Below are 14,868 nucleotides of genomic sequence, written 5' to 3' on the forward strand. Positions count from 1 at the left end.
TTTCAGCAGCCCTAAAATGTTGGCAATGGTCCTGGTGGTGCTTTACTATTCAACTAACAGCACTGTACTTTACACAGGCATTTTATCTTTTGAGTAAACATGTGGAATGGTTATCAAAACAACTCTTAATAAGAGTTAGGGTTTAAAGACTTGGTTAAAATGTACTTGATCAAGAATTTCCTCAGGGATTAATAAAGCTCCATCTCATCTTAAATCTTTGCTTTTCACTTTAGGCGCCCAATGCTTTGGTTAGCAAGAATTGTTTTACACATGTTGATCATGGTCCATTTCACTGGTTTGTCACCAGTTTGCATCAAAGAATTTAAAAATCTATCTTTGTGCTCATGAATAGGGATAGTTACCCTGCAATGAATGACCTGCAGCTTAAAAGACAAAGGAGATGGTGTTGGACCTAAGAAGAACTAAGACCTCTCCTTCCCGGGATCGGCATAGATGGGACTTATGTGGAGATCTACCAGCCTGTTGTTGCACATTCTTCTTTGCTGTTGTGTGCTGGGGTCAGGGAGCGAGCCCCACAGCAAAAGATGCCAACAGACCGATGAATAAAGCAGAGTCTGTCGTGGTCATGCAGCTTTACAGACTGGAAAAGATGGTCAAGGCCAGAATACTGGCTGAACTGTTGAAAATAATGGACACACCCTCTCAGCAGCATGCTGGACAATCTGAGAAGCATCTTGAGCAGAATCCATCCCCGTTGCCACCTGCTATAGGTACAGTGGGTAAGTACACTGTGTATCATATTATATATTCTATTCCTCCCTATCCTTCAATTACATATCGTATATTATATCTGACACATCCCATTACCAGATATTTTTGAAACTGATGAAAAATGTTATTTATATAGTCTTTAGGAACTACTTTCTCCAAAGAAATAGTCCCAAAAACCTGCCCACAGATGCAGATAAAGGCAAAAACCTTGCAGACATACATAGAAAGCTTGGCATGTAAATCCAAAACTAAAATTTGGGTGAACTGACCCTTACATATTCAAATAAATAACTGCATTTTTGAGGATTTAAATTTACAACGGGTGGCCCTCATTCTGGTGTGAAACCAAAAATACATTTTAAAACGCCACAAAAGTATAAAAACAGGATTCCTGACACCACACCCAATCCAACAAAGACCAACGCTGCACTTTGTGTTAGTGTCCGTGTGCGCGGCTGCATTTCTGTGCCTCAACACGCTATCATTTCAGCCACAGCTCGTGGAGAGCCTGTGAAGCGCGCGCCTCCTCGTGCGCCTTGCATTGGTACATCCAAACAATGCGGTATGACTCACAGAGGATCTGCGCGCGAGCGTGTTGGAGAGCGTGCGTGCGCGCAGCATAGTGAAAACCTGTCTGTGTTGAGCAATGTGTAGACAGAGGGAAGATGTGCGAGATTTTGTGAGTGTGTGTGTGTGTGTGTGTGTGTGTGTGTGTGTGTGTGTGTCCTTGGTCTGGCACGACACACAGAACCATAACATTTTTCCTATATTCCATATGGGAGACTCTTATGAAACAGAGATTTTCAGGGCATGCTGGGTCTTTTTTTTTAATGTCCTCTCACGTTCTATCCAAGCCAGCGCGAGGCTACTGAACGCACACACAGGGACACACACCTCCATTTGACATTGACACACATTATACCCCCCCCCCCCCCTCGTCTGGCGCTTCAACAGTCAAAACATCCCTCTTGACTCCCCCCCCCCCCCCCCCCCCCTCCCGTGCAACCCCTAACTCACTGCCTCCCTCTTAGAAAAAAAAACACATTTATATTATGTTGTAAAAAAAAAAAAAAAAAAAGTGTTCTATTTAACCATGAAATTGCTGCGTCTCTGCAGGGACACCCCCCCCTTTTTTTTTTTAAAACACCACAAAGGAAGAGCAGCGAGGCACCGGGTTGGCTGAAATACAAAAACAGTGATGTAGGGGAAGGGGCGTTCAGGTTCACGTATGATTCAAGTTCATGCGGCACAAGATGTCAATATATAGGCCTGTATTCGGTCGGCCGTGAGCTGTCATGCCTGGGTCGGCTATTTAGCAGAGGGGGAGGGAGGGGGGGAGAAACAAAGACCCGCTGGCTATGCCACATGTGCGCGTCAATAACACGCACCCTCTCTCTCTATACCAGACACTTATCCAGGTCACATGCATGCAAAAAAAAACAAAAAAACATATTCAAATAGGGAATATTTTAGTGTGCTTGCAAGCTGAGTTTGAAAACGAATTTCTTGCACTTGCACAGTTTAATTTTTAATTGTTTTTTTTTTTGACATGGGCAGAGCAGCATGTTTCTGAATTGAAACAAGGAGGAAAACACCAAAGGGGGGCACTGATTACTTTGACATCGGTTTTGCATAATGCAAAAGGGGCCATGCTGCATCCCTGCACATTTTATCATTCAGAATTCCCTCAAGAAAAAAATAAAAAAAAGACAAAAAAATTCTCTCGTTTTTACTGCCCTTCTTGCACGACTGTTGAATGAACAATGACAAATCTGCACAGGCTACTCCCTGACTTTCTCCAGGAGGACATAAAGACCGAAAACACATGCAAAAAAAAAAAAAAATGCTACCACAGCTTTGTAGTAATGCTTTAAAAAATAAAATAATAAAAAAAACGGGATGAACTCACCTTTTTATTCCTCCAAAAAAAAAATCACAAAAAAAAGCTTCTAAATATATATTGCAAGTCTCGTTCTCCACTTGCGCGACGTCTTCTTTGCTCTCTTTTCCAAAACCTGTTCCTCCAATCTTCCCGATTTTCTCCTGTTATTTCACTTTTTTTCCTCCACCTCCTTTTATTTTTAACGCTGTGCTTTCTTCCTCTCAGTTTTCCCCCCAGTCAGTGTTGTTTTTTTTTCTCCTTTCTCCAGCAGGAGGAAAATTCAGCACAGAGGGAAAAAAATATGGAGCGGTCAATCAAAAGACGAGACGGAGCGGTGGAGTTTTTTAGGGGTGGCACATAGTAATTAGCCTTTAAATGTGTAATAAACACAAGTAAAATCGTGAGTTTAAAACCCAAATACGTTTATTATTGTGTTTAATACGCTTTCTCACTTGCTCAGGAATCGACAATCGAGCTGCTGACGCTGTATCAGGAGACAATGGTTTGTTTCTCTTTCTGGCTCCCCCTCCGCCGAGGCTCCACAGTGGTACAGTCCGCCCTTGTTCAGCAAGTGGAACTGAGCCGAGCGCTCGAGCTTCCCGCCTGGGCAGCAGCCAGCAGGTAAACACAACACACCTGGAGTTCAAAAAAGCGGTCAAAAAAGGGTGAAAGGGTGGGAACCTTTCAGAATTCAAGCAGTTTAACAATGAAACCTTCCCCCCAATGGGAACTTCAGTGGTTCAAACCTGAAATCTGAGTGGCCTTTAGGGGGTCACCAAGAGGGGTTCAGGTCCACTTGTGTCCCAGAGGACTGTTTAGAATCAGGCAGGACAGTTAGTTTGTCAAAGAGATGGCTGTTTTGTTCCTCACATGCCCCTGTCAGCTTGTTTTTTTCTCACCAGTGAGTATTTTGAAGGTGAAAGAAACAAAAAAGACATCACAAATGTAGGCTGATTTTATCACCTGAATGTAAACAATCACAGGAAAATACATACACTTGAATTCATTGAGCATTTACTGGAACATTAGCCCTCCTGTTATGAGACAATAACTGGTTTCATTCGATAAGGGATATTTGATGCAGCCAATTTGATCTTCACCCCAAAATATTTCACTCGAAATAAATTTACCTGAAATGAGCGTGATCTAGAAACACAGTTAAGCAGTGAGTACAGTATGCTATTCTTCTTTTCTCTAGTCCCTCAATTAAACAACTTTTATACACGAGGGGAGGAGTCAGCCGGCCGTCCCGACGATGTAAACAAAGTGAAGATAGGACTCTGAAAACTCTGAAAACATCACAGACAGTGGGACTCGGGTGTTACACCCATTGTAGACAGTCATGACTCACAGAGTTATTTTCAGAGGATATACTTGATTTCTATTATATTTAAGTGTGAAAAAAAAAAAAAAAAAAACCTTTAGTTATATTCCCAGAAAAGTGAACCTGCTATAGAAAAACAATGGTTTCAATTTGTGTAAATTTTGTGGTGAAAAACAGTTGGATCAGAATGTCAGTACACTTCAACCTTACATAACAACAGGTTCAATTGAGAGTTTGACTTTGATCAATTCTGTAAGTTACCCAAGTTATTTAATAATGCCAACCCTGTCTTTCTTTCTTTATTTCATTTGTAGTGAACATGAAGATCCATAACAAAGTGCAATTTGATCAAATGACTTCAAAACAATGAAGCAGGGATGCTAATCAGGCCCCTTGTAGACGGCCTCCCTTGCTGTAACATTGTTGACAGAATAATTGACCTGGTGCGCTCCCTGCATAGCAGTGTGTAGCAGCCCGACCCTGACATTTCTCCACTAATGCACGTCCACAGGTCCTGTTTGTGCATGTGTGTGATTCGGGCCTATGTGTGTGAGAAGCATGTCTCTAAAATAACAGAGTGTAAACCAGAATTCCCCTCAGGGATTAATTTATGTATAGCCTATATTTATAGGGCACATTTTTTTTTACTACTTCATTTAGCGCTTTTGCTAACAGTCGGCCCATTAAACATGGATGAACAGGTTTGATAACAACATTTGTATGATACATTTTCTATGATATTCATTTGTAAAATAAGAAAGGATGAATCCACATAACGTTTTAGAATTCTTCTTTTTTCTCAACTTCCAGTCCCCTCCGGCTTCAATGTCACCAGTTCTTCCACTTCAACTTGACCTGGCATAAATCTCCTTTCCACACTGGAATACAATACGAGCTCTTTAATACAGGAAGAGAGGGGGGAAATAAACATGACACACATAATCCCAGCAGACACTGTGCTGCACTGTATTCCAGATCCAGAGCAGAGCTGCTGAGAACCAGACCATCACTCTTCATCTCTGTGCTTATGTAAGTCAGCTCATACTTTCCCCGAGTGACACTCATACACTACACTTTTGTTTATGTTGCCTTTGGATGACCACAGAGTTTCCTGAATGAGCTTCCCAGCTGCAGAAAGAATGGAAAAGGACAACAATGTGCATTTGTGATGAGTCTGTGGTCCTCTGTGATGATTATTGCCACCTTGACATTTAATCCTTAATATTACAATACCTCCAAATTGCTTGAATTATAAGAATTTTGCAGGAAATTTGTCTAAATGCTACACTTAAAACATTCTTTCCAAGTACTCGAGGCAGAAAATTATTTTCCTCAGATGATAGATAGACGTTTTTGCAGTATTGGGATTTGGAAAAATGCTCCCTCAATATGCTATCTGCATCATAGTTGGCCGTTTAAGATCCCTCAATGGCCCTAAATTAACCACCTTACATAATGATCCTCCGGCCCTTGCCTTTGTCATGCTGGGGTGAGCCAGATATTTGTTCCACCCGAGCTCACTGACGCACATTTAACAACAGTTACTGTGTCACTGTGAAATCCCAGAGTTATTGAAAGCATTCCAGAAAAGGTCTTACACTGATGTTAAAAAAATACCTTCTTGTTCAGCTGCTTTCACTTAAAGAGGAAATATTATCCCCCTTTTCAAACAGGGGACCTGTGGTCTAAATGAAACATCTGTGCTGTGTGTGAGGTTTGTGGCCCTGTATAAATCAGCTCTCTCAGAACGCTCCGTTTTGGTGTGTGTGTCTCTTTAAATGTTTTCCTGGTAGACATCACTCCTTCGCTGGCGAGAATAAAAATGGCGGACCTGCGCAAAAGTTTTGTTCTAGGCTGGGGTTGGAGTCCATGGTTGGCGATACCAGGGGAGGGGAGGGTATTTTTTTTTTTTTTTACCAGAATCTCACTGTGATGTCACAAGGGGAGCACATTGGAAACGGAGCATTTTTCTCTGTGTTGTAAGACTTGTGCAGACCACAAACAAAGGACTGGATGGATTTATTTCACAATTTTGTTGTGTTGGTAGACACTCAGGTTACCCAAATATATGTTCAAAAATAGAAAACAAAAAGTATATTTTTCATAATACTGTATGTCCCCTTTAAAAACATGTTTTACCTTTGCTCCATTAAAAGTAGAAGTGGTGTGTGCAAAAAGATCTGCTGACATGCACTGCAGCAGTTGCTTACAGTTATTTATCACTAGTCATCGCTTATCTTGGCAAACCAGCTGTGCAGCCCAGCAGAATTAGAAGGCTTTCAGGTGATGTAGCAAAACACAGTTTTTTGCCCCGACTGCTAAGTCCAATATGCAAATCAAAATTACATGATTTTTAAGTATGAGCTCTAAACATCTTTCAATATTAAGGGAGCTACCCAAAAAGCAAGGGAATGGTCCATGCTTGTGCAAAAGCACTTGCAACCAGGGATGTGTGTTACTGCTCAGTTCAACAGTTTTATAAGTTTGCCCATAATGCCAATCAAATGATGTGCTCAAACTGTAACATAGTCACCTGCCACTAACGGGGCAGAGAGAACTAATATCGGCCGATTTATCCCCAGTGTCGATATTGGCCCCAAAAATCCCACATCGGTCCGGCTCTAATAAAAAACAAACAAATGTAACAACAATTTTATTTTGTCTCATGATCATCAGCTAAAAATATCAAAAGATACCTTTGAACGTTATTAAAGGTCAAAACGTTATTACAGACAACAAAATTAGTATACAAATGTATACTAATTAGTAATACAATAAAGACTGTTGGGAGACTAGCATGAAGCTAATAGAGAACTAAATAATATAGTCTCTCTCTGATGACTAAAATGTAAGTTTAAGTCAGTTTAAATACAAATTTAAATAAGTTGTAGTTTAACAAAATTGACAGTTTACAGAACAAAAAGAAGACAGCGAGTGTTTAGTTCAGACATCTTTTCCATCTTAACTCCGTCACTAACCGTGCATCTTTCCCTCCATCATTCTGTTCCCGTCACAAAGAGCCTTTCTGTCACACCGCTGCACAGCTGAGATTCATTTGACAAGATATGTGCGAGTGTTTACCTCCATCTCTGGTGACCTCTGTGTGACCTCAACAACCTCAAGCTTTTAAATCAGTCCCGGGCCAAGGCTACCGTGTTAGCATGAACTGTGACACAACAGAGAAGCAGCACCTGTGCTCCTCCGAACAATGAGAGGTCCATTTGATGATATGCATGATGCATGATAAGTTTCGGTTATATTTACAGAAAAAAAAAAAATGTGCGTGTGGTCCGTGGGGATTTTTTCAGCACGCCTCAAGTCGGCCAGCACTGGAGCAAACAGAAAAATACCTTCAAGTGTAAACATGCCATTTAGCAGTACAAAGAATGTTGTTTTGTACTGCTGCCAATGAAAAGGTTAGCATAAGGAACACACAGAGAACAATCAGCCTGGAAATGTTTGTTTTCTGATATCATTCTGGCTGCTGTGCTACAAAGACAAGCCAACAGCTACACACTGAGCAGGATGTGACAGCACAGAGCATTTCACTGGTGCTACGTGCAAAATGAAACTCATTTCAGTTTGCACCTGAGTCACCCGAGAATACTGTGTAGTGCAATCCACTGTAGTGCTTTTGAAATTAGGGATGGGGGATTTATCATAACAGAAACATTATATCAATATCATGAGTGGAAATGTGGTGGGGGGAGGGAACAATAAGTCTTGTGTTTATTTTCAGCAGAAATCCAGAAGTTTGTTTGAATACGTCCATCATTTACTCACATGTAAAAAAAAAAAAAAAAACATTTCTTTGACGTTCATAAATTAATATAAACATTTAAAGATGCAGTCACAGTTATTTGCCACCAGGGGGCAGCAGAAAAGTTGTAGATGATAATAGACATATTTTCGCTATTTACACTGATATGTTTTTCCTTTTTTTTAGAGATTTTTTTTTTTCCTTTTTTGTTGCAAGAATAAGACCAAGGCTGTAAAGCTGGGGGCCAAAAGTCAAAATAACTAGCTAAAAAGTGCATAAAACTTCCAAATTATGTACTTTTTGGGATTTATCATCAAGCAGCTCAACAAAAAAAATAGGTCAGTAATGGATGTCCCCAAAACTGAAAACAAGTGTGACACCTCCAAATTATGTATTAGTTGTTTTTTTGTTTGTTTTTTGTTTTTATTTGGGGGGGGGGTTATCGTCAACAGTGATATTTTGATTTAAAGATGCAATCCATTATTCAAATTTTAATAAAGGAGCTCAACAAAAAACAAGGTCAGAAATTCTCAAAACCTAAAAAAGGAGACATTTTTATTAAAAGAAAATAACCCTTCTGGCTAATACAGAAAAATACTTACAGTATAATGAGATGGGAATAAAACTGACAAAACTACCTCTATATCATATAAGATGTATGTACCTCTCCAAATCAAATCTGAATTATTTCTGCCCCCCTTTGTATAAGTCTAACATGCGTAAGAATACATACATAGGTGTCAAGTGTAAAGTTTTTCTTTCCTTTTAAACCCCTTAAAAACATTCCTGATTACATGACCTCATATATCCCCACACACAGCCACATGTTTCTCTTTCAGGAAGCGTTTATTACAGTAGATGTTGGATTGTCAGAGCTAGAGAGCTGAGGGGGGTCCTGCATGTGGTCCCAAGCTTTTGTCCAACCAGTTGTCCAATAATCTGAAGCACTGATGCTGATGTCCTTTATACTTTGTCCATAGTCATCTTCACACAATCACTGCCACTTCAAAATCGGTGATCTCTGTGTTCCTGTTCCACACCACAATCAGCAACACCTTTGGCCTGAGGGTGACAATCCCCTTCATCATCATCCTCAGCTCCTCTTGTCCGACACTACGGATGTCCTGCGCTTTTTTCAGGTTGACAGTTACAGATGAAAAGATGAAAGACATCAGGCTTGTTCCATTACTTTGAAAGTGTATTTTTCCTTTTACATCGGACAGGAATCATCAACGCCGAGGCCTTTGATCCTTTAGATTTTCAGATTCTCATCTTTCTATTGAATGTATCGTTCCTTGTAAAGTTCCAAAACCCGACTGGTTGTCTGTCTTCATCTCCTCCATGCTGACCATTTTGGGAATACAGAACCTTCAGTTTCACTTTCAGCTCTTCTTCTGCATTCTTGTTGTTGTGCTCCACCCGTCTTATTCAGAAATCTCTTTGTGAACAAAGATCTCACGGCTGGCTCCACGTCTCGTCCACTTCTCTCAGTGAGTTAAAGTCCGACTGGATAATAATGTGCTGCCAGCTCCACTAGGTCATTGAGGACCCTGATCAGGCTCCTTTTAATCACTCTATTTGAACTATTGACCCATCTGCCCTCAAATCCGCCCTTTACTTACTGCTGGCTGCCGTCCAAAGAGGTTAACACTGACGGAAAACTAAGAAAACAAGAGTGGAAAGAAACCCTTAACGCTAATGATCCAAAGGCAGTCTGGCTTTATTTCTGCTTTCCACATTACGAGGTAACCAGCACTAAATGAATGTAACAGTTTATTCAGTGTTCTGCTCAGAAAGAACTGAAGTAGCTCTGATGAATGATTTGACTCTGTAAAACTTCTCAGCGAGCACCGTTCATATTTATGCATGTTATCCTAACACATTTCTTGTGATTTCTCCTAATATATTTGCAACCCCTTTCCAAAAAGTCTTTCACTTACCAACAAACATACCTCGTACTTGGCCAAAAGACACCTTATCAAAAAGGTTGAAAGCTGCGTTGTACATTTGAAATGATTTAATTCATCTGTAGCCTTTTATGTAAACTGGAATCTCTTCATGAATTATTCATGCTTTTTTTTTTTTTTAACCAGTCTCATATCCACTTGATGCCCTTCAGTTGCACATCACTACACAATCCTCTAATACACTAGACACTTTACAACACAACGTTTGCTTTTCAGGCGCTGAGCTGACACAGTTTTCCCAGAGTGATTAACAGCGTCCACATTTACACACCCACTGTCAAGCCAGGCCACATGCGTATACTCACACAACACTCTGATTATGATGGTGAGATTACGCTCTTAGCCAGAGAGAGTGTCATTTCAGGAACATATTGTTGCTGCAGGGAGCCAATCTCATGACTGATTTTGTCGATTTTTGCTGTAAAAGACGGATACCAACGTTTCACTCTTAATAAGAATCCTGAACGTGTTGAAAACTCTCCAAAACTGGGTAGAAAAAACAAATGAATTCAAAGTGGAACCAGATATTTTCCCTTTTTTAATCTCTGATCTATTTTTTTAATTGATCAATAAGCGCTTGTACTTTATACTTAAATTGTCTCTCTTTTACTAGGAAAGTGTCCCAAAGACTGAGGTGCTAAATCTGTGATAGAACTGAAGATAGGAAGCTAACGAGTGTGTTTTTAAGAACATATCGACTCAGCGTTTTCTCCTCTTCACCTCCAAAATTGGAAGAGGATATACATGGGGCAGCTGTGGCTCAGTGGTAGAGTTGGTTCGATCCCCTGATCCTGCAGCAACATGTCTGATGTGTCCTTGGGCAAGAGGCTTAACCCCGAGTTGCTATTTCTTCTTTGGTAGCTTCGGCGTATGAATGTTGCAGCCCAGAAACAAACCTTAGAAAAGGAAAAAAAAGGGAGTTACATTTGTGTGCCGTGCTTTAAAGACAACAAATGGAAATGTACTGGATTACACTGTATGCAGACGATATTTGATTATTCATTTTTGATTTTCGCCTGCTTTTTTAAAAACGTTTCTGCTTGAAACCAACTGAAGTGACCTCCAGCCTCATCTCGGGCCATGTGCTCTATCTTATCTTTGTTTTGGAAACTATTCTATCCAATTCGAACAACTTTATTAACCCCTTGACGGGCAATAATAAAGTTCAAAGTTTAGAGAGCCCATTGCAAAGTCAAATATCCTTTACCAAGATTGAACAACTGTAAGTAGTGAAACAATAGAGGGTTTAGGAAAGGTGGTTTATATTTTCAACAATGATCCAATCAACCATCACCTCATGTGTTCATAGTGATTATTCCAAATAATGGTGCTATTAATTTGATTATAACACCCATATGAATTCAATGATTATTCATTATAGTTAGTCTGTAATGCATTGTCTCAAATAAAAATGTGATCATCTATTGTGATCCAATTTGCGTTTTAGACAAAAGTCTAGACATTGGAACGAAAACAGATCAGCTTAGCTGTGCATATGTCGGATAATTAATAATTCACAGTTTGCTTCACTGCCTCATTATCTCCTCTTTCATCTGTGAATATAGAAGACAAAGCTTTCTCTGATTGGACCTCACTGGCTTTCTACTAATATTATTTTATGTTTTACTTTTTTTTAAATGTTTTTGCTCCTTTCCTGTAACCTAACATTAAAAAAGTATCTTCAGCAACCTTTGGTAGTTTCCAATTGAAGAGTTTACACTGACAAGTTCTGTCATCTTCATTATGCTCATATTCCTGCCTCAGCCTTAAGGGTCAGAATAAATACTGAAACTTAATAACACAAACTCTCTCTCTTTCTAAACTCAGGACTTAATGCTAGGAAGAGGAGGAAGACGAAGACAAGAGAGGGGGGAAACAAGTTAAAGTAACTGCATCTCCTCTGGGACTGTAGTAGTCTGCTGTTATTGTCAATGTCAGCTTTTATAGCAGCAGGAATGTTCATGTTTTCATGACTGGTTGTCTGTGATTTGAGACAGCTGCAGAGACGGGGTGGTGTGTGTGTGTGTTGGGGGGGGGTGCCTGCAGTTTGTTTTCCTGTGGCAGTGGAAAAAGTGGGTGTGTCCCTGCATGTGATTGGCTGATGGGCCGTTTCCAGTGTAAGTGACATCACAATTTGATACCTGACCTACTTAAAGTGGCCGTGACGTCACTGCTGTCTCTTCCACTCTTGTCTCTATTTTTTTTTTACTCCGTCCTCTCTTATACAACATCTTTCTTGGATCTCTATTCGTCTTAGCGCTTTCCCTCCCATCTTTCAAATCCCTTCCCTCTTCTCAGTTGTTTCTCTTCTCTCCATTATCCAGACGCATGGACAGAAGAGGAGGGCTAATTAGGAGAGAGACACAGATAGGGAAGAGAGCAAAGAGGCAAACTCATCGACTGTTGCCAATAACCCAATTTCTACAGATTAAAACGATATTGATGAATATTAATGAGTTGGAAAGCAGCGCTGGCCCTGTGACATGACAAAACGGAGAGGCAAGCTCCCACCATATGGACAGACAGGCTCGGTGGGATCAAAACAGAGAGGGATTTTTATGCTGATCCTGTTTTTTTTTTTAGCATATACAGTGTTTTCATGTACACAAGTAAAAAATCAAGAAGTACTGCTGATGCACACCGTATCCAAACACAATCCTGGGATGTGGGGCAACTCAAATTCTCAGTGAAGTCTCTTATATAACCTGGTGCATTGGCTACATGTGTTTCTTACACAATCACATGATTGAAAATGTAAGTAGATGAATGTCGACTGTGGCAGACTGAGCCTGTTTTAGGGGCGGGGGGGGGGGGGTCGGTGAAAAAGAAGAAGACCTCATCTGTGGTGGGGTATCAACATGCAGAAAGCCCTGAAGCAATATTTTTTTTGTTGAACAAGCTCCAAACATTTCTCCAGCATGTGGGGCAGCCTATGTGTAATCGACCGTTTTTAAAGGTACAGGCCACCAAGATTTCTGAAATAGGAGAGCAGTCAGTACGGACAGATTTGCACAGCTGTTTTGTCCATTTCAAGGAAACACAAAGAGTGTACTTTTCATCTTAATATTCTCCACTGGGGGGGGGGGGGCAACCTTGTGGCCATTGGATCATGTTTTCTAAAGCACTAACTTCTCCAAGAGAAGGGTCCCACATCAAGTTTCAAGGACATCCATAGACACGCTTCATCTAATTTCTCTATTGGAAAGACACTCTGTGTGCTTTGTGTTTTTGTTTTGTTTTTGACTAAGGGGAAGTCCTGTAAATTGGGTGTAGTATTCTCTACCAAATGCTCCTTTTCACACAGTCTTGGCCACCAGCAGCAACAGCAGCAGCAGCAGCAGCAGCAGTTTACTGCATTTGTACTGGATGAGTGAATTAGAGGTGGGAAACAGATGTACCAGCAGATTTTGTTTTTGTGTGTGTTTATTTCTGAGCACTAGCAGATAATCTGTTTGAAGCAGGGAGTGCTCAGGGTTGATTACAGCCATGGGGTCGGATCTAATCTGAGGCCGCAGTCGGATCAGACAACAATCGCTCCGGAGCAAGAGATATGGAAGGAAGGACGGAGGGAGAAGAGAGCGATAGTGTCTGATGGTTAAAAAAAAAAAAAGAGTCAAAGGACGCAGATAGGGCAGCAGCAGATGGGAGAGATGTAGAGGGACACAAGGAGCAACGGGATATTGGGGGAAAAAAAAAGAAAAGGAGAATGGTAAATACAGCAGAGTAGTTTAAAGTTTGCTGGGATTAAAAAGATAAAGAGCAACAGCAAGAAGGGCGTAAAACGGAAAAAAAGATAATCCAACTTCTCCAGAAAGCAAAAACAGCCGAGAGCAACAATTTCTCCTCTCGTCGTCCTCCTCTTCATCTCTTCTAACCCCCTTTTGTGTTTCGCTGAAAAACCCCTCTTCCTCACTCATTTATATTCACACCAGCTATGGGGCTAGTCACAGGGCAACCACTGCACAATGCTATTCAAAATGAACACTCGCGCACACACACTCACACACGGTTACAGTCAGGCTCGTCTTTGTACGAATTAATTAAGTGCAACCAAGTGCAGCCACAACAAGGCCCGAGCAGGAGAGAGGACCGCTCATTCATGAAAAATACGCTGGTGTTGAAAAAGGTTTGACAGGAGGTGATCTTTTTTCCTCTCTTTCGGTCCCACTTGTTCCCACAGAATGGGCTGAATGAGACATTTATCATATCGACCCGGAACAAAAAGGAAGGTTTCTTCAGGAAGCTGAAAGTGGCGTAGCTGCTCGGATATCTGGAAATAGTTCTTGACTAACGTCATCATCGGCAATTTTAACCGACTGATTTATCCTTTGTGTCCAACCAAACATTTGATTTTGACAAAGTGATGACAACCAGCGCGCCGCTTCTTCAACCTTACTGCTTTTTCTTTTGTTTCTCACGATTGTGAATGGAGCCCCTTGAGGTCACTTTAAACTTATTCTGTTTGCTAACTTCCAATGATCATTATAAAAACCTTTATGTTGTAAAAAAATATATATATATTTGACATGTAGTTTAATTTTAAAGTTTGACCCATGTTGCATCTGTTAACATGGAGGAGGCGGGGCTTATGAACTATACTGCCAATCGGTGGATGTAGCTCTTAATGCTTTGACTCAGCGGGGTTTGATCCCCAGCTCCTGAAGCCACATGTACGATGTGTCCATGGGCGAGACCCTTAACCACAAGTTGCTCCTGCTGCTTCATCAGCGGTGTATGAATGGGATTAGTTACTTCTGATGGTCGCTTTACATGGAAACCTCTGCCAACAGTGTGAACGAGTGTGAATGTTAAAAGTGCTCTACAAGCTCAAGTCTATTTACCAAATAAAGCTGTCATTAGGACCCTCCACGGCTCTGTGTCAGCAGTCAGTGCATCAGCAATTAGCAGAGTTAATGGACGGGGAGTTAGGTGTAAATTGGTATCAAGACAGGTATAAATTAAAATGCTCTGTTGTTGCTTTATACACGCACACACACACACACAAACACACACACACACACACACACACACATACACACTGATGCTCTTTTTCCATCTTGTTTTCTTTTCACACTCTGCCTCTGTCTCCAGTGTCTCCCTCACACATTCACATTCACACAAAGAGCTCCCAGTGACATCCGTAAATCACCCTGGAGGATTACAGCTCCATCCCTCCATCTCTCCCCGTCACCTCCCCCCTCCC

The 14,868-nt window shown here is 40.9% G+C and overlaps 1 protein-coding gene across 2 annotated transcripts in view; it reads right to left on the reverse strand.

The window, feature by feature from the left end:
* ndrg2 (NDRG family member 2) overlaps positions 1-2,974 on the reverse strand; it is a 59,865-nt gene extending 56,891 nt beyond the window's left edge. Inside the window, exon 1 of one of the 2 annotated variants that reach the window (XM_065950143.1) lies at positions 2,642-2,974. The gene's annotated coding sequence lies outside the window, so the exon portion shown is untranslated. The remainder of the gene's footprint in view (positions 1-2,641) is intronic. The other variant, XM_020648836.3, reaches the window with a different exon arrangement.
* Between the last annotated feature and the right edge of the window lie 11,894 nt (positions 2,975-14,868).

The sequence above is a fragment of the Labrus bergylta genome, chromosome 22, assembly GCF_963930695.1.
Source record: "Labrus bergylta chromosome 22, fLabBer1.1, whole genome shotgun sequence".
In the NCBI taxonomy this organism is placed as follows: domain Eukaryota; kingdom Metazoa; phylum Chordata; class Actinopteri; order Labriformes; family Labridae; genus Labrus; species Labrus bergylta.